The sequence below is a fragment of the Cricetulus griseus genome (assembly GCF_003668045.3).
Source record: "Cricetulus griseus strain 17A/GY chromosome 1 unlocalized genomic scaffold, alternate assembly CriGri-PICRH-1.0 chr1_0, whole genome shotgun sequence".
Classification (NCBI taxonomy): Eukaryota; Metazoa; Chordata; class Mammalia; order Rodentia; family Cricetidae; genus Cricetulus; species Cricetulus griseus.
The window spans coordinates 198,696,568-198,720,224 of NW_023276806.1; the positions used below are offsets into that span (position 1 = coordinate 198,696,568).

Genomic DNA, 23,657 nt, shown 5'->3' on the forward strand with positions numbered 1-23,657 from the left:
CCAGTGAGGACCCCAACATCCTTGCCAGCAGTTCAACCATACCAGACACTTGCAGTTGACATATGCCAAGCAGAAGATGCCATTAACTCCTAACTTTTGCTAGGCTTACACTGAGTTTGTGGACATGGTTTCAGGGGCGTTAGCATTTTTTAATCCACACACTACAAGGTCCCGAAAGGAATGCTGATCAGAAAAGTCAGGCTCAAGGCAAATCTGCCTACCTCCACTCATAGAGATGACTGCTCCATGGCAATGCCCCTCCAGGGCTGTGGAGAACTCCCATTGGAGCCCCCAGAGGAAGGTGGGGAAGAACCAGAGGTCAGAGCTTATGGCGGGAAGGGGCTGGCGCTGTCCTTAGAGCTGTAACCTCCAGCTTGAGCTTGCTGTGGAATGGCCAAGGAAGAGAAAGGTGATCCCGTGTTTCCCAGTCTCTGCCAGGGTCTCACAGGGAAAGCCTGGCTTAGAAGGAAATAGTCTTCACACCATTTTTTTTTTTTAAGTAGGAGGAGTTTGGTTGTGGCTTTTAAGTTTGGATTTAAAATTGAGGCACCTCCAAATAGAGTTCTTTTTGGAAATTTTAAGGTAACACTGAATTTTAAAAGCCAAATTATATTGGCTAATGAGGGAATTATTTTATGAAGGTAGTGAAAAACTTGAATGCTTTTTAAGTAAGACTTGGTTCAGTGGGCTGGCAAGCCTGAGAAACCTGGCTTTGATCTCCCAAACCCATAGGGTAGAAGGGGAGAACCAACTCCCCACAAGTTGTCCCCTGACCTCAATATGCAGACCTTGGTGTGAGCATACCCCTAACACAGACACACTAAATAAATAAAAGCAAAATATTTAAGGGTTAAAAAAAAAACCTGCTTGGTTTAAGTAAGGTAGCAGGTTGTAACAAAAACATGATCGCTATAAGGACATACAATCCTAAATTGTAGCTTTACCCCAGGAATTGCAGTCATTTGATCATTCAGGGTCCTGGGAGCCACACTCAGATCCTCTGCAGAAGCAACACAAGGTTTTAACCACCAAGCCGTGTCTCTCCAGCCCCAGAGGGGCTCCTTTGTGGGGCCAGTTCCCTGGTTTTGCATGGGCTCTTGGTGGTCAGGCTTGTGCCACAGCTCTTACCTTGCGGGACTATTTTCAGAGCCAACAGGTTTCTTTTAAGATGACCATTCTAGACTTGACCAAGATAACCTGTTTTTCAAAAGAGGTAAAAGTCAGCAAAAATCATCCTAAAGATGTTTATATACTCATACAGACATGTTTAAATTATTCACGCCAACAATCATAATTGTAGCGCACATAATGTTACAGATGTAAGCCCAGGCAGAGGTGGTGCAGGCCCTTAATCCCAGCCTTTGGGAGGCAGAGGCAGGCGGATCTCTGTGAGTTCGAGGACAACCTGGTCTACACAGGGAGTTCCAGGACAGCCAAGGCTAGATGAGAAACCCTGTCTCGAAAAAACAAACAAACAAACAAAAAGATAAAGAAATGTAAACATGAAGTAGCCATAGATCTTGTCTTTTTTGGGGAGATTGAGTCTCATCCTCACCTTGCTGTTTTAGACTCAAAAGACATGTAAAAACAATCATTTAAACTAAAAATAACGCGTGGAAACACTCACATGGAAGCAGTGAGCATGAGCCAGAGTGCATTTCTTAGAAAAAGTGAAGTAGAAAGCTTCCGTCTATAATTAAGAAAGGCTCAGGAAGAAAAAAAAATTCCAAGTTCAGACTTGTTCTACAGACTTAGGGTAATAGCTTTTCCTGTTTTCATTGTTATAATTTTTTTTTTTTTTTTGAGACAGGCTCTAACTATATATCCTTGGCTGGCCTGGAACTCACTCTGTATACTAGAACTCACAGGGGTCAGCCTGCTCTGCTTCCTGAGTGCTGGGATTAAAACTGTGCTATCATTCAGGGGCTCATGTGTGCCAGGCAAATGCTGTGGTACTGAGCTACACTCTCAGCCTCATACTGTTCTCTGTTTTCTTAGTTTCAAAGTAGCAGAGAGCAAGACAACCTTTCAGACAGGTTTTCTTCCTTTCCTTTCTTCCTCCCTCCCTCCCTCCCTCCCTCCCTCCCTCCTCCTCCCTCCCTCCCTCCTCCTCCCTCCCTCCCTCCTCCTCCCTCCTCCTCCTCCTTCTTTCTTTCTTTCTTTCTTTCTTTCTTTCTTTCTTTCTTTCTTTCTTTTGTGGTGTCTCATTATGTGACCCTAGGTGGCCTGAATCTCACCAGGCTGCTGGCCTTCAACTCACAGAGACCCACCTGCCTCTGCTTCCTGAATGCTGGGACTCCAGGCATGCACCACCACTCACGGTTGAACATGTTAATATAATTAGTGCCGGATCTCTCCTGTCTAGGCTGTGTCCTAGAACAGTCTTTTCCTTTGAAACAGAATTTTGTTCTTGGAGACAAGGAGAAAGAGGCAAGGTGGGGGGTGGGTGGAGAAAGTTATTTTTTTAAAAAAAATTACCCAGCAGGGAAGATGCCACGATCAAGAAGTTGGTTTTCCCAGGGTGAATCTCACCCATTGCACGCTGGGTATCCTGGCTCCTGCAATTTCCCCAAATGCAGGCAACTCAGCTGCATGATTTGTGGGGATAGTTGTGGATAGTATTTGAGCTTTTCCCTTAAAAATTAATTTTCTCAGAGTTTATAGTTCTGGCACAGTATCTATGTTTTAAAATCATTTACTTATTTATTTTAAAAAGTGTGTGTGTGTGTGTGTGTGTGTGTGTGTGTGTGTGTGTGGAGGTCAAAGGGCAACAAGTTAGAGCTTGTTCTGTTCTGTTCTACAATATGGGTCCTGAGCATAGAATTCAGTCATCAAGCAAGTCTTACCTGCTGAGCCATTTACTTAATATTTTTATTTTTAACATTGCTTTTAAAATTGGATATAGCTTATAACCTCTCATTGTTTTGTAAAATGCCCATTCACGATCTTAAATTCTATTACCTGCTAGGGTGTGGGGACACATGCCTGTGAGCCTAGTAGTTAGAAGGCAGAGACAAAAGGATCTCAGTGAGTTCGAGGCCAGTCTGGTCTACATAGTGAGTTCCAGGACAGCCAGGGCTACAGAGAGAAACTCTGTCTCAAAACAAACAACACACAAAAACAAAAATAAAAATAAATTCTATTATCTGAGATTTTTGTTTGTTTGTTTTAGTTTTTTTAAGGCAGGGTTTCTCTGTGTAACAATCCTGGCTGTCCTGGAACTCACTCTGTAGACCAGACTGGCCTTGAACTCACAGAGATCCGCCTGCCTCTGCCTCCAAAGTGCTGGGATTAAAGGCATGTGCCATCACGCCTGGCCTAAATTTTAATGTAGCAGCAAAAACCCAATTTAGGGTTGTCATATGTTTCCCACTGAGGCAGGTGTAAAACTAGGTTTATCTTTAGTTACATTTCCCCATTTTCCAAATATTTGAACTTTGAAATAACACAACTAGCAAGCATAAAACCACTTAAAATAAAGAAGTGGTGGTTCTTCTCCAAACATTCTTTCCTGTATTTCGCTTTCTCCTGTCTGTGCTGCCAAGGGGTCTGATTTATATGCTACTGTTAGGAGTAACTTCTTCGGCTTTGATCCTGAGGCTAGTTCCTCTCACTGTGTCTCAGACTTGTCCCACACATCCACTGAAACACGAGGGGGCCCAAGACACTGAGTGATCAACCCTGTGAGTCTTTTTCCAACTGGGCCAATAAAGTTCTTTCCAACCCAGAAAAAATAAATTTTGTTGGGTTTCTCTATGGGGCAAAACATGATAGGGTGTTTTGACACTTTCAGATCATCGGGGTGGAGGGAACAAATGTCTCTTTAGCGACTTCATGATCAGGGGATCCTAGAACACTAAACTAAAGCAGCAAGGTTGTAATAAGCATGAAAAGCTATAGAAAAATGCAAACTCGTGGGGTTGGAGAGATGGCTCAGTGTTTAAAAGCACTAGCTGTTCTTCCAGAGGACCTGAGTTCAGTTCCCAGTAGCCATATTGGGCAGCTCACAACTGCCTGAACGTCAGCTCCAGGGCATCTGACTCCCTTTCCTGGCCTCTGTGGGCATCTTTACTCAGTTGCAATATACCCATACATAGAAACATGCATGTACACATAATTTTTTAAAAATCTTTTTTGTTTTTTTAAATGCAGAGTTGTATGTTGGGGGAGTGGCAGAAGAACGATTGAATGCTACCAAGTAAATGAACTTTTTAATAACAGAAATAAACCAAATGCTCTGAAAACAAAACAGTAATACATCAAAACAAAATAAGATCCAAATAACCACCCAGAATAAACCAATGGACTGTGGGCTAAACTAAGAAGGTCTGACCCTCAAACTAACGATGGTTTGACCCTCAGAGAGGACTCATCAATATTCACCCGAGGAGGCAATGCTGAACAGTGGGGCACACTGGCCCATGTGGGTACTGGATAATAATTCAGGTGACTCTTCTCATGAAAGTGGATCTTCTTGAGGCCCCATAGTGGGTGCCAAATAGTGTCAGTGCAAAAATACAGGTCTCATCTCAAGGAAAATAGGATAGATTATTCTGGAGCAAAATATGAGTAACAGTGCCTTGTGCACATAGATGTTGGTTACTCCAAATACTGTGTTCCCATATGGTATTTCAGAATGAAAAAAAAAGCTGTAAATAAAGGTACTTAAAAATACATTGTTTTCCATGGCTACATAACACTAGATGGCTTTGATATGTCATCATTTACTTAACCAGCTCCAAGTTTGCTAGACATTTCCTTGGTTTCGGTCTCAGTTTCTTTTCCTGTTTCTGTGATAAAATACTCCAACAAAGTCAGGCGTGGTAGCACACGCCTTTAGTCCCAGTACTTGGGAAGCAGATCTCTGAGAGTTTGAGGCTAGTCTGATCTATAGAGCTAGTTCCAGGACAGCCAGAGCTGCTCCACAGAACAATGCAAGCTCTGGTGCTGGGCTCACTTTCTCCTTTTCATTCAGTCTTGGACCCAGCCCATGAAACTGCTGCCAATTGGGATGGGTCTTCCCATTTCAATTAGCCCAGTTAAGAAAGTCCCTCACAAGCGTGCACAGAGACCCATGACTAAGAAAATCCCTCACAGGCATGCACAGAGACCTAGAGTTAAGAAAATCCCTCACAGTTATACACAGAGACCCAGAGTTAAGAAAATCCACCACAGGCATGCACAGAGACCCAGAGTTTAAAAAAAAAAAAAACCCTCACAGGAATGTGCAGAGACCCATCTCAGCTGATTCTTGATTTTGTCCAACCGACAACACCTACCATTATACTACGTAGCCTTCGGTATTAGAAATTCTGTGAAGAATGACCTTGAACGTGTATCTTTATACTAACCACATTTTTTTTTTTTTACTGTACTTTGACATCCGGTAACCTTCCTGATGCCAGGGAGACAATCCCAGGACAGCTAGCTAACACCAAGAGCAGTGATTCTCAATCTTCCTAATGCTGTGACTCTTAATACAGTTCCTCATGTTGTCGTAATCCCCCAACCATACAATTATTTTTGTTGCTATATCATAACTGTAATTTTGCTACTATTATGAATCATGATGTAAATATCTGTGTTTTCTGTTTATCTTAGGCGCCCCACAGGGGTCATGACCCACATGTTGAGAATCTATTGACCTTGAGTTTGCCTTTGATAATGCAGAAATCAGTTCTGAGGTCACTTCCTTTATTTAACTCTCACACATTAAGCCAATATTCTCCTGGCCCTAAATCTCCGTACCCAAGGCTCAGTACTGGACTTCTGGTGCTATCCTGCTAGGTGAGAGCCATTCTGAGGGGGTGTCACAAGAAGGCCTCTGGCTTATACCTTCTCTTATTCTATCTGCTTCCCATGTGTCTCCATGTTGCTCTGCACTGTCCCTTTTCTTGGAAATTCCAAATAATAGATTCTTTGTTTAAAAGACGCAGCGTGGGCCTAGAGCGATGGCTCTTCAGTTGAGAGTGTATACTGCATTTGCAGAGGACCCAGTTTGGTCTTAGCACCCACATCGGGTGACATCCAACTACTTCTGACTCCAGATCCAGAGGATCCATTCTTCTTCTGGCCGCCTCAGGCACCTATACTCTCATGCACATAGCCATATAATTAAAAATAAGAGAAAGCTTTTCTCCCCCTCTCTCTTGAAAAGAACAGAGTTGCTTTGTCATCTTAGGTAGTCAAAACAAATCGTGGGTACCTTTGACAGCAGTCATTTTGCCAATCATGATGATGTGTGGCTGTGATCTTGACACTTGGAGACAGAGGCAAGTGTATAATTGTAAGTTCAAGGACATCCTGGTCTATGTAGTGAGTTCTGAGCCAGTCAGGACTTCCTAGGAAGACCTCCCCAAACAAACAAAATCCCCAAACCAAATGATAAAAATGTGTGACCTGTTGCTTGGCTCCAAGGGACCAGTGTCTTAGGATATGTAGAAAGAATAAAAGAAAGCAAAGGGAGGCAAGCCGCCTGTGTTGGCTCATCGCTGTCTTCCCTGCACTCAGGGTGCTCAGGCAGAGCTCTTCCAGCCTGGGCTACACTGTGAATCTCTAAGGAAGAAAGAGAGAAAGAGGACAACAAGGACAAAGCGGGAATAACTAGGGAGATGGATGGCTCAATGGGTAACAGTGCTTGTTTCACAAGCCTGAGGACCTGAGGTCAATTCCACAGCACCCACATAAAAAGCAGGATTTGGGTGTGCATGTGCTTGAAATTCTAGAGCTGCTGGGCTTGCTGGCTACCAGCCTAGTTCCAGGTTCAGTGAGAGATACTGTTCCAAGTAATGAAGCAGGGTATCCAGGGTCTGTTTCCAGTCTGCAAAAACAGGCAAAAAAAAAAAAAAAAAAAGTTCAGTTCTTTTCTTACTATAAAACATCATGTATCTTTAGGTTCCTATTAAATGCTTTCTTTTAGAAGAGTTGCCATGGTCATGGTGTCTCTTCACAGCAACAGAGTGGCAAGCAAGCACTCTACCAGCTGAGCAACATCTTAGCCTAATATGCCCTCTTCTTAAATGGGCATCGTTTGTAATCTGGGATGACCTCATCTTAGTTTAATTTACTACATCTACAACAACCGTGTTGCAAGTAAGGTCACATCTGCAAGTGCTGAGTTAGCACCTCAACATATTCTTTGGGGGAATGTCACAATCCTTTCAGAATTTATTTATTTGGACTTATGGTGTATATGGTGGTTTGAATAAAAATATCCCTCATAGGCTCATAGGGAGTGGCACTATTAATAGGTGTTGCCTTGTTGGAGGAAGTGTGTCACTGGAGGTGGGCTTTGAGGTTTCAGAAGCTCAAGCCAGGCCGAGTGTCGCTCTCTCTTCCTGCTGCCTTCAGATCTGGACATAGAACTCTTAGCTACTTCTCCAGCACCATGTCTGCCTGTATGCTTCCTGCTTCCTGCCATGATGACAATGGACTAAACCTCTGAGCTGTAAGCCAGGCCCAATTAAATGTTTTCCTTTATAAGAGTTGCCATGAAGCTAGGCAGTGGTGGCACATGCCTTTAATCCCAGCACTTGGGTGGCAGATAGGCAGATCTCTGAGTTCAAGGCCAGCCTGGGCTACACAGAGAAACCTTGTCTTGGAAGAAAGAAAAAAAAGAGTTGCCATGGTAATGGTGTCTCTTTACAGCAATAGAAACCCTAACTAAGACAGTGGGAGAGGGTATGTTCCCTCCCAGTCATTAGCCAATTGTCATCAACCATGTAATCAAATAAGGGCTCACAGGGCTGTGATTCCATCTGCAATGGGCAGGAGCTTCTGGCACTCTGGCATCTGCTGGTAGGTATCACCCACCAGCGTGTCTGCTAATTCTTGTATCATGCTATTTTCATAATTCCCTCTTCATTGTTTATTTAATCCGATAAGACGATGTTCTTTCTTGTTCACCTTTTTTTCTCCTTAATTATTTCCATCTAAATTTATTTTTAAGACAGGGTCTCACTACATAGCACTGGCTGGCCTGGACTTGAATTTAGAGTAGACTGGCCTCTAACTGGTAGAGATCCAGCTGCCTCTGCCTTTCAGGATTGAAGGCCTGCATCACCATCATACCAGACTACCTATACGGCTACCTCTACAACCCTCTTGTTCTTTAATTGGAGCATGTTATCTCTTCAGGGTGTTCATTCTGCCTCCCCACGTTCGAACGCAACTCGTTTTCCCGTCTACTTATGAGATTTCAAAGTTAAAAAGTTGGAAGATGTGGATTTCTTGGATGTCACCTTGTTAGAGCAGTGAATCCCAGGTGTTTTTGTTGTTGTTGTTATCTCTGTCCCTCTGCCTGCTCACTCCCATTGTGTTTTCTAATTGGTTGTTGCTAGTTGATGAGGAAGCTATTGAATTTTGCATCCAGCTACTTTATTAAATTCTCCCGTTAGTTCTAATAGCTTTTCAATTTATTCTTGTGGGCTCTCTGGAGCCTTTCGCACAAACCAATTCAAATGAATAATTAACTCTCCAGCTGAATCAATGACCTCACCTAAATCAGGTCTCGAGTAAATGGAAGGAATTTGGCTGATGGAGAATACCACGTAAATGCGGTGTAAACTGGGATGGGGCGGGGGCGGGGACTTGGAGCATTCCCACAGCCTTAAGTATGGTCACATGCTTCAATTCATCATTTGGCTGCTTGAAATCCATCCTGAAACAAGCAAGCAGAGCTGTGAGTAGAAGAATTAATGTCTCAGGACATGTATTGCAGTGTCTTGTATTTATAATGATGCCAGTTGCAGACAATGTCCTGATTATTCACAGTTGCAGGTTAGGGAAGTAAGTGCTTGATGGGATTGAACCTCAGCTGCCTCTTCCTCTACCCATTCCATCAAGGTTCATGCCTCTCCACCGAGCTTTATCTTTATATATTCTGTTGCCTGCTGGAGGCCCAGTCCTGCTTCCCATGCTGTGTTCTATTACGGCTCAGGCCTACGGCTGAGGTCCGGCACCTGGGAAACACTTAGGGGCAGAGCTCCAAATGTGGGAAGTTTCTGTGGAAGATTCTTGGGAACATATTCTAGGGGAAGTTGAAAGAACAGAAGTTTGAGCTGCAACACGCCTATCAACTGTGACTGATCTAGGGGACTACAGAGCCGGCATGGCACTTTAGAGGTATTATAAATGGTCATAAATTGACTTAAGGGGGCTGGGATTTGCTCTCTCAGGAAAGGTCCTGCCTTAAGAGGGAAACCATTACTGGGCAAAGATCCAGCTGTAAGCAACCAGTATGTCCTCAGAGAAGCAAACACTTCCATCCCCAAGAGGACACTGCAGCAGTCATTGAGTCTATGCCTTGGGTTAAAGATGGCCACAGATTACGGCTACCTCTTCTTTCTAGTAAAAAATGGAGCTTATCTCTCCTTTTCTTTTCTCATTCTCTCTCTTTTTTTTCTTTTTTGGCAGGATGTAACTTTAGCTATCTTGGAACTCACCATATAGATCAGACTGGCCTTGAACTCACAGAGATGCACTTGCCTCTGCCTCCTGAGTGCTGGGATTAAAGGCGTGCGCCACCATGCACAGCCCTGTAGATAGAAGTTTCTGTTCCACCTGGTCCAGCAGCTGTTTAGGCCCAAATAAACACACAGAGGCTTATATTAATCATAAACGGTTTGGCCTATTGCTCAGGCTTCTTATTGGCTAGCTCTTTCTTAATTATTAACCCACTTGTATTAATCTGTGTATCTCCATGTGGTCTTGGCTTACCAGAGAATGCCCAGATCTCTTGCTTCCTCAGCAGCTACATGGCATCTCCCTGACTCTGCCTACTACCTTTCTCTATTGCTGTTTGAATTTCCTGCCTGGCTAAATCCTGACTGTCCACTGGCTGAAACAGCTTTATTCATCAACCAATAAAAGAAACATACATTCACAGCACACAGAAGGACATTCCCCATCACAGCCCCCCTCTTGTTAAATATGTGCTAGTTTTGTGCCTTCTTTTAGCCAACAGAGTGTGGCAGAAGTATATAGTCTCTGAGGATGGATCTTGGCAGGAAAACAGTATTATCTGCCTTTGACTCTTAGGTCATCATTCTTGGAGTCCAGTCCAATAAAGACCACACTGTGAGAGCCTGAGAGAGCCACATGGGGAGGACCGCATGGGAAAGTAACAAGGCAGTAGGCATGGGAAGGAAGCCTTTAGCCTGACCAATGGCTGGATGCAGCTAAACAAATGAGACTTTGGCAAGGCTGTATTCGTGAGAACCCTGCCATTTCTTGATCTACAGAATCATAAGAAATAGTGGAAAGCCAAATTTTAGCAAGGGTTTCTCCATACCCCTTGAATGATTGGTAAGCACTTGCAACTAAACTATGTCCCCAGTCCTTGGCTTTTTGACATGGTCTCATTACATAGTCTATGCCATCCTTGGCGTTGAGATCTTCCTGTCTCAGTCCCCTAAGTGCTGGGATGTGCCACCATTCCTACCTAGAAAGTCTTTTCTTGGTGCAGTCCCAGCCTTAGGGCTGGGGAATTATGAACTGGCTGCCGCTACTTAGCACTCATACTGGAAGGAAGCCGTTCTCTCCACATAAAGGCCTGCTCTCAAGAAAGTGCATTAGTGCCCTTTGCTTCCTACTTCCCTCCAGCCCCAAGGGCCCACCAGGCCCCTGACTTTGTACTTTGAATTCAGACAATGAACCCAAGAAGAGAATTCAGGGGCTTAAGACTGCTATTCTATTCTCAAATATTCTTGATTTTCCATAGGTCTGGCATAGTACAGTACCAACACTATATTGATGTCTACAGTGGTGTCTTCCATTGCTACCATGTTAGTGGCTGTATGACTCAGGGGCTTAGTACTTAGCACACATAGTATTCCGTACCTGGGGTATTTAGTTCCAGTGTTATGTAGAGCTTACAGTATTTATTATCAGAAGTACTTAATTTCAGTGTTCTTTATTGCCTGTAATATTTTGCATCAGAGGTATCTAATTTCAGTGTTAACCAGTGCCTCTAACATTCTTAGTATTTAGGAGAAATAATATTTGGTTTCAAGCAAGGCATTTAGTGGCCATGCATTTAGTGTCTGTCATAATTGGGACCCATCCTCTTTAGTGGTCACGTTATTCAGAGGCTGTAGGACTTGGGGGAGGAGGGAGGCTTGCAAGTTGGTGATTGATCATGTGTTCTGGATCTCCTTTGCTGCCTCTGAGGAAAGCGAGCTCCCAGCAGTTCTTCAGTCTGCTCTGTCAGTTTGCTGCCCCCTCAGCTGATGTCCTCTGCTCATAAGCAATTTTTCAGTCCCTTGGCACAGCTTCATTCAAAAAGGCGCTTTTCTGCAGTGCTCGAGAGATTTGTCTTCCTTTTTCAAAGTTCAGCTGTTTCTGAATCATCTCTCTGCTTCTCTTCCCTCCGCCCCTCCTTTGCTTCCAAAATGGAGCGCTTTTCACAGTGGGAACCATGGAATTTTCCACGCTCTGCCTCTACCTACAGAACAAGACAGTGATTTGGCACAGGCTTTCTGAGCAGACAGGGCAGGTGACTGTCTAAAAAGAGCAGTGGGCACAAATACCAAGTAAGTAGAGCCACTCTTTGTGGCTTCAGCTAGGGTATGTGGTAGACAGCTGGAAGATAATGGGCCCAGGCCCATGTCTGCCTCTGTACTGTCACCCTATGGCCTCTCTGAACTCCAGAGTGCTGACTTTTACATTGGAAACCACACAAGTCTCTCTTCTAAGGAAGGCCATCTAGTGGGAACACACTTGAGTGGTCCTGGTGCTCAGGAAACAACTAGTAGAGATGGCTATATGCATGGCTGGCTGCTGTGACCTGCCAGGCAGGGTGGGAGGGATGTGGTGCTGGAGTCACTGAGAAGGAAAGCTGCCCTCACCCGTGCGCCCCAAGAGGGTCACCTGTACTCCCCAAGAGGAGAGTCCTTCCTCCACCTTGAGTTTAGAATCTGTCTGCCTCTTGGGGTGCTCACCACGTTCCCAGTGGATCGACTAAATCCTCCATGCCCTTCCCTTCTCTTCATATTCCATTTAAGTCTATAAAGATTTGCTAAGCATTTTAGTCTGTAAACATTTCTGAAGGACTAACTGCACAATCCTTATTTGAGAAGGAATGACGCAGCTTCTGCACCTGGAAGGGACTGCCATGACGCTTCCATTTCTTAGATACAAAGAAATGAAATCCTCAGGTCCATGTTTCTCAGGTCTCCATAGGACCCAGACTTTCTGAGATTTAATCCAGCCTCCTGCCTTCTAGTCCCAAACCCCCTTGCCTGGCAAGCTCCCTTCTCTCCACTAGTCCATCCAGGAGCAACTGAAAACTGGGAGGTGAAAGGCACATGGGGGAGGAAAGAAACCCCCTCACTCTGGAGTCTGGTTGAAGCTTCTGGCTTGCTGAGAGTCAGAATTTCAGCACAATTACCAAAATATTGCTCACATAGAGACAGTATTCCTTTCCCCCCTACCCCTCAAGACAGGGTTTCTCTGTGTAGCAGCTCTGGCTGTCCTGGAACTTTGTAGACCAGGCTGGCCTCAAACTCGGAAATCTGCCATCGTCCATGTTAAAGGTCTTAGCATGATGGCTTTACTCTTTTCCCAGGCATTTTTTTGAACTCTCCACAAATATGACTTCCATGTAACCCCTGTGAACAAGGGTTTCACATTGTAGTTACAATCTCATTCAGCACACACCAGGAAGCACCTCATAGTTTAACAAGGAAAAGATGGGAAAAATTTCCCTTTGAGATGCGACTTCAGAAGCCCCCCAATCATACATGTAGAGACACAAGTGGCTGTCTTTTCTGAAGCCCGCTATGCTCAGCCCAGATCTCTTCTAATTCGCTCCCATGCTGCCTCTTACTGGCTCGTCCTGCAATTCTTGTCTGCAGTGATGTCAACAACTCTGGCTTCACCTGGACAGAGGTCTCAGGACTCAGGTTACTACAGGAGGCAGCCCCGCCTCCCTGCCCTGACACAGCCACCAAGGACAGGGAGCTCTGGAGGGATGTCAGCGGGGCTGGTCCCTGTGAACTGAGAAAGAGCATCCTGGCCGCTCTTCATTTTCCAAGGTGACCTTTGTCTTGTAACTTGGGACATGCTCTGAAAAGTTTGATAATTTCAGACTCTTATGACAGTTTAAGAATTACAAAGGCTGCAATTTAGTCCGGCCTCTGGGGTGATTTGGACTCTCGGTTAAGACCTTTAGCCTTTTTGATTAAAATAGAGACGTTTAATATCACTGGGGTGTCCCAAACTCCCTTCAGCCTTCTACATTAATTTTCCTTTCTTGCCTGTGCTAAGAATGAACGCCTTTTCTCTTTAGTGTTTTCTTTCCCATTCTCTTTTTTTACCTACTCTCTCTCTCTCTCTCTCTCTCTTTTTTTCCCATTTCCAGTGTCTCTTCTACCTCAAATCTTTTCTCAACCAGGGAAGCATCAGGCTCTCTGGCAATAAACCGAGTGATCCTGGATGCTGACTGATGACTCCAACCTTGCCCTTAGGGCTTGTCCTCCACAATCCACCCTCACCTCTGCCTTCTGCCTGTCCCCAGGGCCATGCTTCCCGTTTCTAGGGAGTGTGTGTTTGACCACCGTCCCTGCCCTTTTCTTACCAGCTCAGCACCCACGATGCCCATGTTCCTTGGGGCCTCTGTGCTATCTACCCTCAACCCTCATCCTTGCTGCCTCCATTCTCTCAGTCAGCTTCCACAGACTAGCCCCAAGCACTAACTGCCATATCCTAGATGCCCCAAACTCCTCCTTCCCATTGGCCTTTCCTCCCAGGCACCTGGATGAATCCCAGCCTTAATAAGGACAGCTATAAACTTTCTCAGAGGCTCAGCAGGCCAGTGCTGTACTCGTAATCCCAGCACTTGGGAAGTGGAGATAGGAGGATCAGGAGGTTAAGGTCATCCTCAGCTCTCCAGTGATCTTGAGGGTAGCCTGGGCCATGTGAGACTCTGCTTCAACCCCTGTAATGTCTCAGTCTGCGGGATTCAGGGGAGACACTCAAGCAGATTGTCCTTTTGGATAAGAGAGTCACTTATTTTTTATTTAATTATTTTTATTTGTGGGTAAGAGATCTCTTAGAATCATCAACACCATGGACAGACAGCAACACATAAAGAGAATTCAGACCCACAAGGCAGTGTGGGTGTCTGCTTTTGGAGGTTGTGTGGGGGGGTGTTCTATATCACGGAACTGGTGAGTAGCCCATACCTCGAGCTTACAGTCAGGCTGATTCTCAGGCAGAAGGGGAAGGGTCAAAGGTTTGGCCATTTAGTTAGTGTGTCCACCATACAGCATGTGACATGTGTAGCCCCGGAGATGCCCTGCTGAGAGTGTTGGTACCTTGGGGTTGGGAAACATCTTCAAGGAAGAGGGGAATTACAGGTTCACAGGCAGACTCTCAGTAGGGAACCTGCCATTTCCCAGAAGCAGTCAGTGGGAGCTACAGAGTCAACTATAAAGGGAGAGAAAGACAGACATTGCTGCAGGTGTTCATGGCCTGAGAAGCCCTTAGTCAAACTTAACTCCTCCCCAAAAGGTATATAATGATAAGCAGGGCAGGTTAGGGTCCCATAAAGATGTGATCGCCACCCAACCAGACTATGGACAGCGTCCATTTAATCTCACTACAGTTCCTTGTGTCCTCAAAGAGAACTCTGCCTCCTCCAGACTCTGGCCAGAGGGCTGGCCCATGGTCCACTGGTGGGTGTGTAACTATGGTTTCTGGAGAAAGTATTGATTTGTGGTGTTTGCCCATTCTCGTGGTGTAAATACTCCCATTGTGGTCTGTTTTAAGCTACCAACATGACATTAGCCAGCCACTACAGATGCTATAGATTAATAGCTTTGTTACAGTGAAACAACTTAAACAGCATTTAGTATTTTAGTGTTATTTTTTAAATGCATTTTTGTAATTTTGGTATTTAATTTTTGTAATACTCACATGTAACTGTAAGGAATAACACAGAAGGCTGAAGGGGTGGGTGGCTTAGCAGGTAAGAGGACTGACTGCTCTTTCAGAGGACAGACTTGAGTTCCATCCCATGCACCCTCGTGCAACTCACGACCATTTAAAACTCCAGCACCAGAGGATGGTGTTGCCCTCTTCTGGCCTCTGAGGGCACTGTACATATAAGATGCACAGATACACCTGGAATTGTAAGTTATAATACAAAGAGTGAGAAGCGGTGGCTCGTACCTACAAACCTAGCACTTGGGTTTGCTGTGAGTTTAAAGTCAGCCTCGATTAGACATAGTGAGTTGCAGGCAATCCTGGAGCACAGTGAGAGACAACAATAATGCAAACAGATACCTTATGTATTACCATAGCTTTCCTCCATGTGATGTCAGGTAGAACTGTAATCACAACCAGGATGTTGACTCTGACACAGGCAAGACACAGAACTTGTCACCACAGGAACTCAGAGATCCCCCTGCCTCTGCTTCTGGAGTTCTGGGATTAAAGGTGTGTGCCACCACCTCCTGGCTTGTTCTCCATTTCTTTAATCATGCTGGTTCAGTAATGTTAGATGAACAAACTCTCATGATCTGTGATTGTTTGGGATTTTGTGTGTGTGTGTGTGTCAAACTGGTACCTCTACCAACCTGTTCTTGCTGAACAGTGTTCTAAGGAATGAATTAGGTTAAGACCACAGGTCACTTAACAGTTAACCTGCCAGAGGACATTGAATCATCTCTAGTTTTCGACTTACAAATAAAGAGCCCCTGAACATGAAAGTACAGGTTTTTATGTGAGCGATCATTTTCCCAGTTTTGGACTAATGTCTATCGGGTGCAGTTGCTGGGTCACTGGCGCTCTTATGCAAAGTGACTGTGCCATTTTGCATTTTTAATGACCGTGTATACAAGTGAGCCAGTTTTTTCTGTATCCTCTCTGGTATTTGCTGTTTTCATTATGTTTTATTTCAATTTGGCCACTGTGTGTCATTGTAATACTAATGATGTTTAGTATTTTCTGTGTGCCATGTGACATCTATATTAGTTCATGACTTTTGCCCTTTTTCTAACTGGTTTGTTTATTCACTGTTAGATTTTATGGGTTCCTCATAGACTCTGGTAATCTAGTCCTTTGTTAGATGTGTAATAACTATATCCTCATTCTCTCCAAGCCTTTCAAGGACAGAGTTTTCAATTTTGGTGAGGTCCAAGTCTACGTCATTTGCAGAAAAGGCTGTCCTTTCGTTCAACTGTTTTGAACCATTGAGACAGGAAGCGACAGGGTCCAAAAAGAAGATAGGCTCTGGGCTCTTGACCTGTTATGTATTAAAGGTGTGCCTCAGACTGCTTTGTCATAAAACACCAGATTAAATGATCACAAGGACAGAATGTTTACAGACAAGGGGTCTTTGTGACTAGACTAAGCTAAAACCAGTGGCCTTTGAGATGGACATTCAAGTGACAAAGACAAAGGGGACATGTTACTGAGGACGAATCTTATCCCACCCAAAGCCCTTGGTAAGCCCCTGAAGTCAGCTCAGGTGTCAGCTCATCTATCAAAGCAAGATCACAGCATTTGCTCTTGGTTGACTTAAAGATCACTAATTTTGGAGGTCACAGCCGAGCAATGCATCATTAGCTTCCCAAGAGCTTGCCAGAGATAAAAACCTCTGATGTGTGGGCTCTGATAACAGTTGCCTTGGTTACTTTGCAGCAACTTGAAGACTGCTTTCTCTAAAAACACCAACTCTCTGCTTAAACCCAGGGGCATCTGATGGGAGACTAAAGTATTTGACATCTCTACCTTCATATTGTCAGTGTCTGTCCCCTTTGTTGTCCTCACCCGCCAGGAATCAGGTTCCACTGAGCTCTGCAGGTAGACATGCTGAATATTTGAGAAATGGTTGCTCCAAAACCATAACAATAAAGGGTTTGTTTGGCCTGTGGCCTGCTGGAGCTGCCATGTGCTTCTCCCAGCCCACCCTTTCTTGTGTGTAGGTCTAGAGCAAGGCACAAGCTGGGACTTTCATGCCAGACATCGATTCCTAGCAATAGGAGCAATTTCAGCAGTTAGCGGGTTAAGTCACTGTCCATTAGCCCACAAGCCTCAAGGTCAGAATGTTTATCCAGAAGAAGGAAAAACATCTTTTGAAACCATGCCCATGACCAAGGGACAATTACCAAACTTTAGCCTAGCCCAGAAAATCAATGAGCGCCGGCTGGTCTATTGTGTGGAACAAAGCCATCTGACCCCTCTTCACTGCTGCTGAATTCCTTTGTCTGCAGCTTCAGCGGGCTAGCTCAGGTCGAAGCCCTGGTAGAGGAGTCTTGGCCAGTCTGGTTGTCATGTGTGCCTTGCTCTCATTTCTACCATGTCTGCGCCTTCAGATCTGCTGCCCCAGTACCATCATCCTCACAAAGGAGTTGGGGATGTTTGTGTGGAGCTATTCTAATTTGATTTTCAATAGCTGTGTTTAACAACTTGTTCTTCAGATTCTTGGAAATTTAACAGCTGCCTCTCTGAGCAGCTTTTGACATATGCTTTGTCAAGTCCCTTTAGCTTTGCCTGCAGCCTTGGTATTTGATGTTGTCTCCTGCCTCAGTGTCAAAATAAAAGCCATAGAAAAAGTCCCTTTCCTCAGCTCTTAGTTTATTAAAATCCCCACCCCAGCATACCTCAGTCCTGTTCTGTCTTTAGTCCTTCAGCTACAGGGGAAGGCATCCTCACCTGGCATCTAAGGCCTGGTACTTGGTACTGTGAGTTCTGACTCTACCCATTTCTTTAGAAACTTCAACTCAACTGGTAGCCCTTCTCTCCAGGCCCAAAGAATTCAAACAAATGTGTTTCCCTCCTGCTTCAACCCTGCCCCCCATCCTTTTTTTTCCTGTACAGAGACTCATTCCAAGAATCTGTTTCTTCCACGTCTGCTCTTTCCTCAGTCTGCCCCATCTCCCTTTAGCCCTGCAGTGGGGATCGCCCCCAGACTCTCCAGCACCTGACCTCTCTCTCCCTAAGTCCTCTCTCACATTCCACTCATCACTGAGCTCACTCCAGCAAGCCCTCGAGACACTCCCTCCTGGAACCCCCATGTCCCTCCTTTTCTTCAGGTTGGCTCAGGGCTTCTTTTCTCTCAGGAGCGATGTTTTTCAGGCTACTTCCTGGCTCTCTCGCTTCTGCCTTCAATACTTATGGCAGTGTGCCCATTCCCAAAGAGTCAGTGATGAAAAGCCAGTGGTTCCTCCTAGATAAGAATCCCTTGTTTTTCATGTAGGTGTCTCTAACTCAGGTGGCCCCTCACCCTGAGCTCCCCATCCTAAGTGACTCCAGAACCCTTACCCCAGTCCCATTCACCTCAGTCATCCCCACCCCACCCCATTCGCCTCAACCATCCTCATCCCAGCCCCATTCACCTCAGTCACCCTCACCCCACCCATTCACCTCAGTCACCCCACCCCATTCACCTCAGTCACCCCACCCATTCACCTCAGTCATCCTACCCCATTCACCTCAGTCACCCCACCCCATTCACCTCAGTCACCCCACCCCATTCACCTCAGTCACCCCACCCCATTCACCTCAGTCACCCCACCCCATTCACCTCAGTCACCCCACCTCACCCATTCACCTCAACCATCCTCACCTCAGCTCATTCATCTCAACCACCCTAAGCTCTTCTCTCCTCTTACCCTCATCCCCCTCCCCTGTCCTTGAGCTCTGCTCTCTCTGAACCTTGCTTTTGTCCGTTCACTGCTGCCCCTGGTTCTCATCTGGAGAACACAATCAGCCTTCCCATTGTTCCCCCCCCCCCTGTAATGTATCCTCCTGGTGACAACCATGTGAGCTTCCTAGAGGGTAAGTCTGACTATGTCACTATCTTAACACCTGCTGGTTTCCATGGCTCTCAGGATGAGGCCTGTCAGAAGGCAACCTGCCCTTCCACGCCAAGTAAATGCAATTCAGTTGCTCAGTGGACCTCAGAGCCACACTCTCTAAACTGTTCATCGCTAAACTGTAACTACATACAATTCATCATTTTTGTGTGTTTGGCATGTGAACTGTATGTCCAAGTTACCTGCACATGTGCAGGCCAGAGGGGTATTGGGTGCCTTCCTCTATCATTCTCTACCCTATCCCCTCGAGATAGGGTCCCTCTCTGACCCTGAAGCTTGTCATTTCAGCTAGACTACCTGACCAGCAGGCTCCTGGGGTCCCGTGTTTCTACCTCCCTCGTCGGGGCTCACAGTCATGCACGGCCATGCCTGATTTCTGTGTCAGTGCTTGTGATTTAAGCTCCAGTTCTAGGCTGTTTAGTTTTTGTCAACCTGAAATAAAGTAGAGTCACCTGGAAAGACACACCCTCAGTTGAGGAATTGCTTCTATCAGATTGGCCTGTCTGTCTTAAACATAATCTTTTTTTTTTTCTCCTTTTTCTGTATCGTCCTGTCAGTCCTAGAACTCACTCTGCAGACTAGGCTCGCCTTAAACTTGGAGATCTGCCTACCTCTGCCTCCTGAGTGCTGGGATTAAAGGTGTGTGCTACCACCATCCAGCCGTCAGATAAACAATGGGTTTTGTTGAATTTCGGTATAATGTTGCATGGGATATATTTACACTGATAGAATCTCCAGGCAGTTAGGCTTGTTTCCCAAACCTGACATTAAGGGAGCAAAGAAGTCAAACTTAGGAATCAAATTTTATTGGCCCAAAACCTTCCAAATTTCCTCTTCAAATCTCAATGTGCTATTTAAAAACAAACAAACAAACAAACAAACTGGTAGATTTGCCATACTTTTAAAAATAATTTGTTATTCATGCATATGTACACATGTGAGCTGGTGCCCAGCGAGGCTCGGTTGTTTGATCCTTTGGAGCTGGGGTTAACGTGGGTTATGAGTGGTCTCCACTATAGGTGCTGGGAATCGAACCAGAATCCAATGGAAGAGCCACAGGGCTCTTAACCCCTGAACCATCGTCCCTCCCGCTGGCTACCGATAGTAACATCGAGTTTGTGGCAGGATCTGCTCGCAGAAGGAAACAAATCATGAGATGAAATGAAAAAAACAAAAAACAAAAAACAAAAAACAAAAAAACACTTGGCTTTAGAAGCGAAAAGGCACCTTGGTAACGTGACATGGCCACAAATGAGCGTCAAGCGCGCCACCCAGTGGGGTACATACATCAGTTAGCCTCCATTCGGTCACCTAGTGCAAACTGGGGACACCTCAGCATGAATTCACTCACTGTCCCACCTGCTTCTCTGGGCTCACATCGCTGGCTAAGTGGAAGAAGGAAAAGAAAGCTGGAAAACACCAGGCCATGGCATTGCTTTGGAGACACCGCGCAGCAGCGCCAACCTTCTGGGTGATATGCCGGCGCAGTAGGTTGAATCCGACGGGAGGGAGACCCGCGTTGGTCAGAACCAGAGGACAGGCCCTTAGTCCCGAGAATGGAGCTGAGGGTAGGGGGTAGAGGACACAGATGCACAGTAGTTTGAACGGTTCTCGTTAATGTGCCTTCACCAACTTCACTCTATCCCTGGGAGATCCCTAGTCCCCTTTCCTGGGAGCGACTGGGCAGGCAGGATGGTTTGGGAGCTCAGACAAAGACAACATGGGAGGATCGGCCCTTGTGCCAGCAACTCTTCCTTTCCGATCTCCACTCCCTTAGAAGACCCGGCTGGCTGACCACTGCTCTCTAGACCCTGCGTGAGAATTTTTCTGAACCATCTCGCAGTTCAACCACCAACCACAGCTGAAACAGGCGAAGATCACAGCCTGCAAGTTTCCGATCTAGGGATTCCAAACGTCTTTCTCGGGGCTCAATTTTGAGCCCTTGATTGTTGGATCATCTATTGGAACCCACGTGGCTTCGGACTCCCCAACAGGGCTCGAGAAGACACCGGATATGAAGCTGCTGTCCAAACCCTCCGAGTTGGAGCATGGGCTCAGAGGAAAGTCTTTGTGGTTTCTGGGTAACTTGATTGACAGCCACCCACCCGGTTCATTTATTTATTTATGGGACTGTAGCGTTCCATTAGAATTTGGCTATAAAGTATAGGATCCAGATTTTCCCAGGGAGAAAAACGGAAGCCTAGAAAAGTAAACATGCTTGCTCAGGGCATCATAGCATCAAGATGAGAATCCGGGTGAGTCAATGTCCTTCCTAGAGCGGGGGGCATGCTGACTTTCCCGTACCGTTCAGTTCCATACCGGGAGCCTAGACTGGGAAAATCTTGTTGTAGGCAGAGATCCTCAACTCAGTCTGGCAGCCGGCTGGTCTGCCTCCCTCCCTCCCTCCCTCCCTCCCTCCTCTCCTCCCTCCCTCCCTCCTCCCTCCCTCCTCCCTCCCTCCCTCCCTCCCTCCTCCCTCCTTCTTTTCTTTTCTTTTTTTTAAAGATTTTATTTATTTATTTATTTATTTATTTATTTATTTATTATGTATACAACATTCTGCTTCCATGTATATCTGCACACCAGAAGAGGGCACCAGATCTCATAACGGATGGTTGTGAGCCACCATGTGGTTGCTAGGAATTGAACTCAGGACCTCTGGAAGAACAGTTAGTGCTCTTAACCTCTGAGCCATCTCTCCAGCCCTCTTAAATGTTTTTAATTGAAATAGAATTACATCTTGCTCCCTCCCCCTCCAGATCCCCCCTTGAGCCCCTCCCATGACCCCTTCAAATTGATAGGCTCTTATAATCTTTCCACACCCTTTTCAGAAATGTTCCCTAAGCCATAGATCCAGGAGCTCTGATACACACACACACACACACACACACACACGCACACGCACACGCACACGCACACGCACACACACACACACACACACACACATATATATATATATATATATATATATATATATATATATATATTGGGGCTGGGCCTCTATCATCTGTTGATATGTTGATATTTGCATTCTGTCCAGTTGTGGTGTTCTGTGATGGTGTCTATTTGCTGTATAATCTTTTTTAGGTCTGTCCACTTACCTGAAAATCCCATGATTTCATTTTTCTTTACAGCTGAGTAGTATTCCATGGTGTATATTTACATTTTCTTTATCTCTTCATGTGTTGATGGACAATTAGGTTGTTTCTATTTGCTGGTTATTATGAGTGAGGAGGCAATGAGCATTGTGGAGCAAGTATTTGAGGAGTAGGATTAGCCTTTGGGCATATGCCAGGTAATGGTACAGCAGGGCCACATGGTAAATTTAATTTTAGTTGTTTTAAAGATTCCCATAGTGGTTTCCAGAGTGGCTGCACCACTCCTCATCCCCACCAACTGTGGATGAGGAGTTCTCTTTCTCCATAACCTTGGGGCTGGGTTTCTTTGTTGAGCACTGCCTGGAAGTGGAAGGCCACAGAGGCCTAGAGACTCCTCTGGTCCTGGGGAGAAAGATGGCTCCTAGTGTCCTGGGAAGCCAGCAGGCACTGGGCAGAAACTGAGATGAAATCAGCTTCAAGGATTTGCCACCTCATGTCATGGCATCTCCTGCTGGCTTCTGATTAGTTTTTGATTTACTGACTTTAGATGGTCCTGAACCTGTCTTTGCAGTTTCTTGGCCCTGTGGGGGATATAATCAAGAAATGTGGGAGCTACAAAGACTTTCCCACCACTGTTCACAGTACACAAGTGTGTCTTCTGTTTAGTCTCATGAAATACCGTCTTACTTAAACATGCTAAGGTATATGAACAGGGACTGTATCAAATTGTAGCAGGTACTTTTTTAGCCACAGGAAGATTGGGGGAGCACAGTCCCATGAGTGGTCAGGGCAGCTGTGGCCAGGTCCCACCGTTTTCACTTGCCCTGGCTCCCCTCAGCTCTTTCACACCATTTTGGAACCAAAACAACACCCTTGGAGCACCATAGAGCTCACTGATTTGCCCTAACTCTTAGCATCTTGGTTTCAGTACAGAAGATGTTTTACTGGCCATCTTAAAATTTGCTACTGGAAGAATTAAGGGTTTTATGAATTTCCTCATGAAACAAGTAACTCTTAACTTTTGTTATTATTTCTTAAAATTTTTGTGTATATGTATATCGGTGCATGAGTATGTGCATGAGTGTGCAGGTACCCGTGGAGTCCAGAAGGGGGCCTCAGACCCCTGGAACTGTAGTTTACAGGTGGTTATGAGCTGCCTGGCATGGGTACTGAGAACACAGCTTAGGTCTTCTGGATGAGAGTAGTATGTGCTCTTAACCACTGAGCCACCTCTCCAGTGCCAAGCAGAAGTAACTCTTCATTAACCACAAGCACTGTGGAAGGATGAAAGCGCTCACAGAGATGAGGGGTGTTGCAGGGGAGCAAGCTGCAGAGGCACCTGAGCCCCAAATATCACCGTAGTGTTTCCTATAGCTCAGGGGGCAAACCTCTTTCCTCTGTACCTCTACCTACCAGGCCATGGTTTTCTTTATTTGATTGGACTTTAGAACCTAGCACAATGCTTACTTTAGCCTGCCTGAACTAAGATTTCCTGGGATTGGCCACAGGGCTTTTATTCTCTCTCTCTCTTCACTTCCTTCCCTCCCTCCCTTCCTCCCTCCCTCTCCTCCCTCCCTCCTTCCCTCCCCTCTCTCCTCCTCCTCCCTCCCCCTCTCCTCCCTCTCCTCCTCTCTCTCTCTCTCTCTCTCTCTCTCTCTCTCTCTCTCTCTCTCTCTCCGCCTCCATCCCATAGCCTAGAGGTGCACAGTGACAAGGGAGGCCTCAGGATTCCTCTAGA

General features: G+C 45.6%; 1 non-coding gene across 1 annotated transcript; it reads left to right on the forward strand.

The window, feature by feature from the left end:
* Positions 1-2,470: 2,470 nt before the first annotated feature.
* LOC113832869 lies at positions 2,471-2,637 on the forward strand. The gene has a single exon (XR_003480339.1). It is a non-coding gene; the product is annotated as a U1 spliceosomal RNA (small nuclear RNA).
* The last annotated feature ends 21,020 nt before the right edge of the window (positions 2,638-23,657 follow it).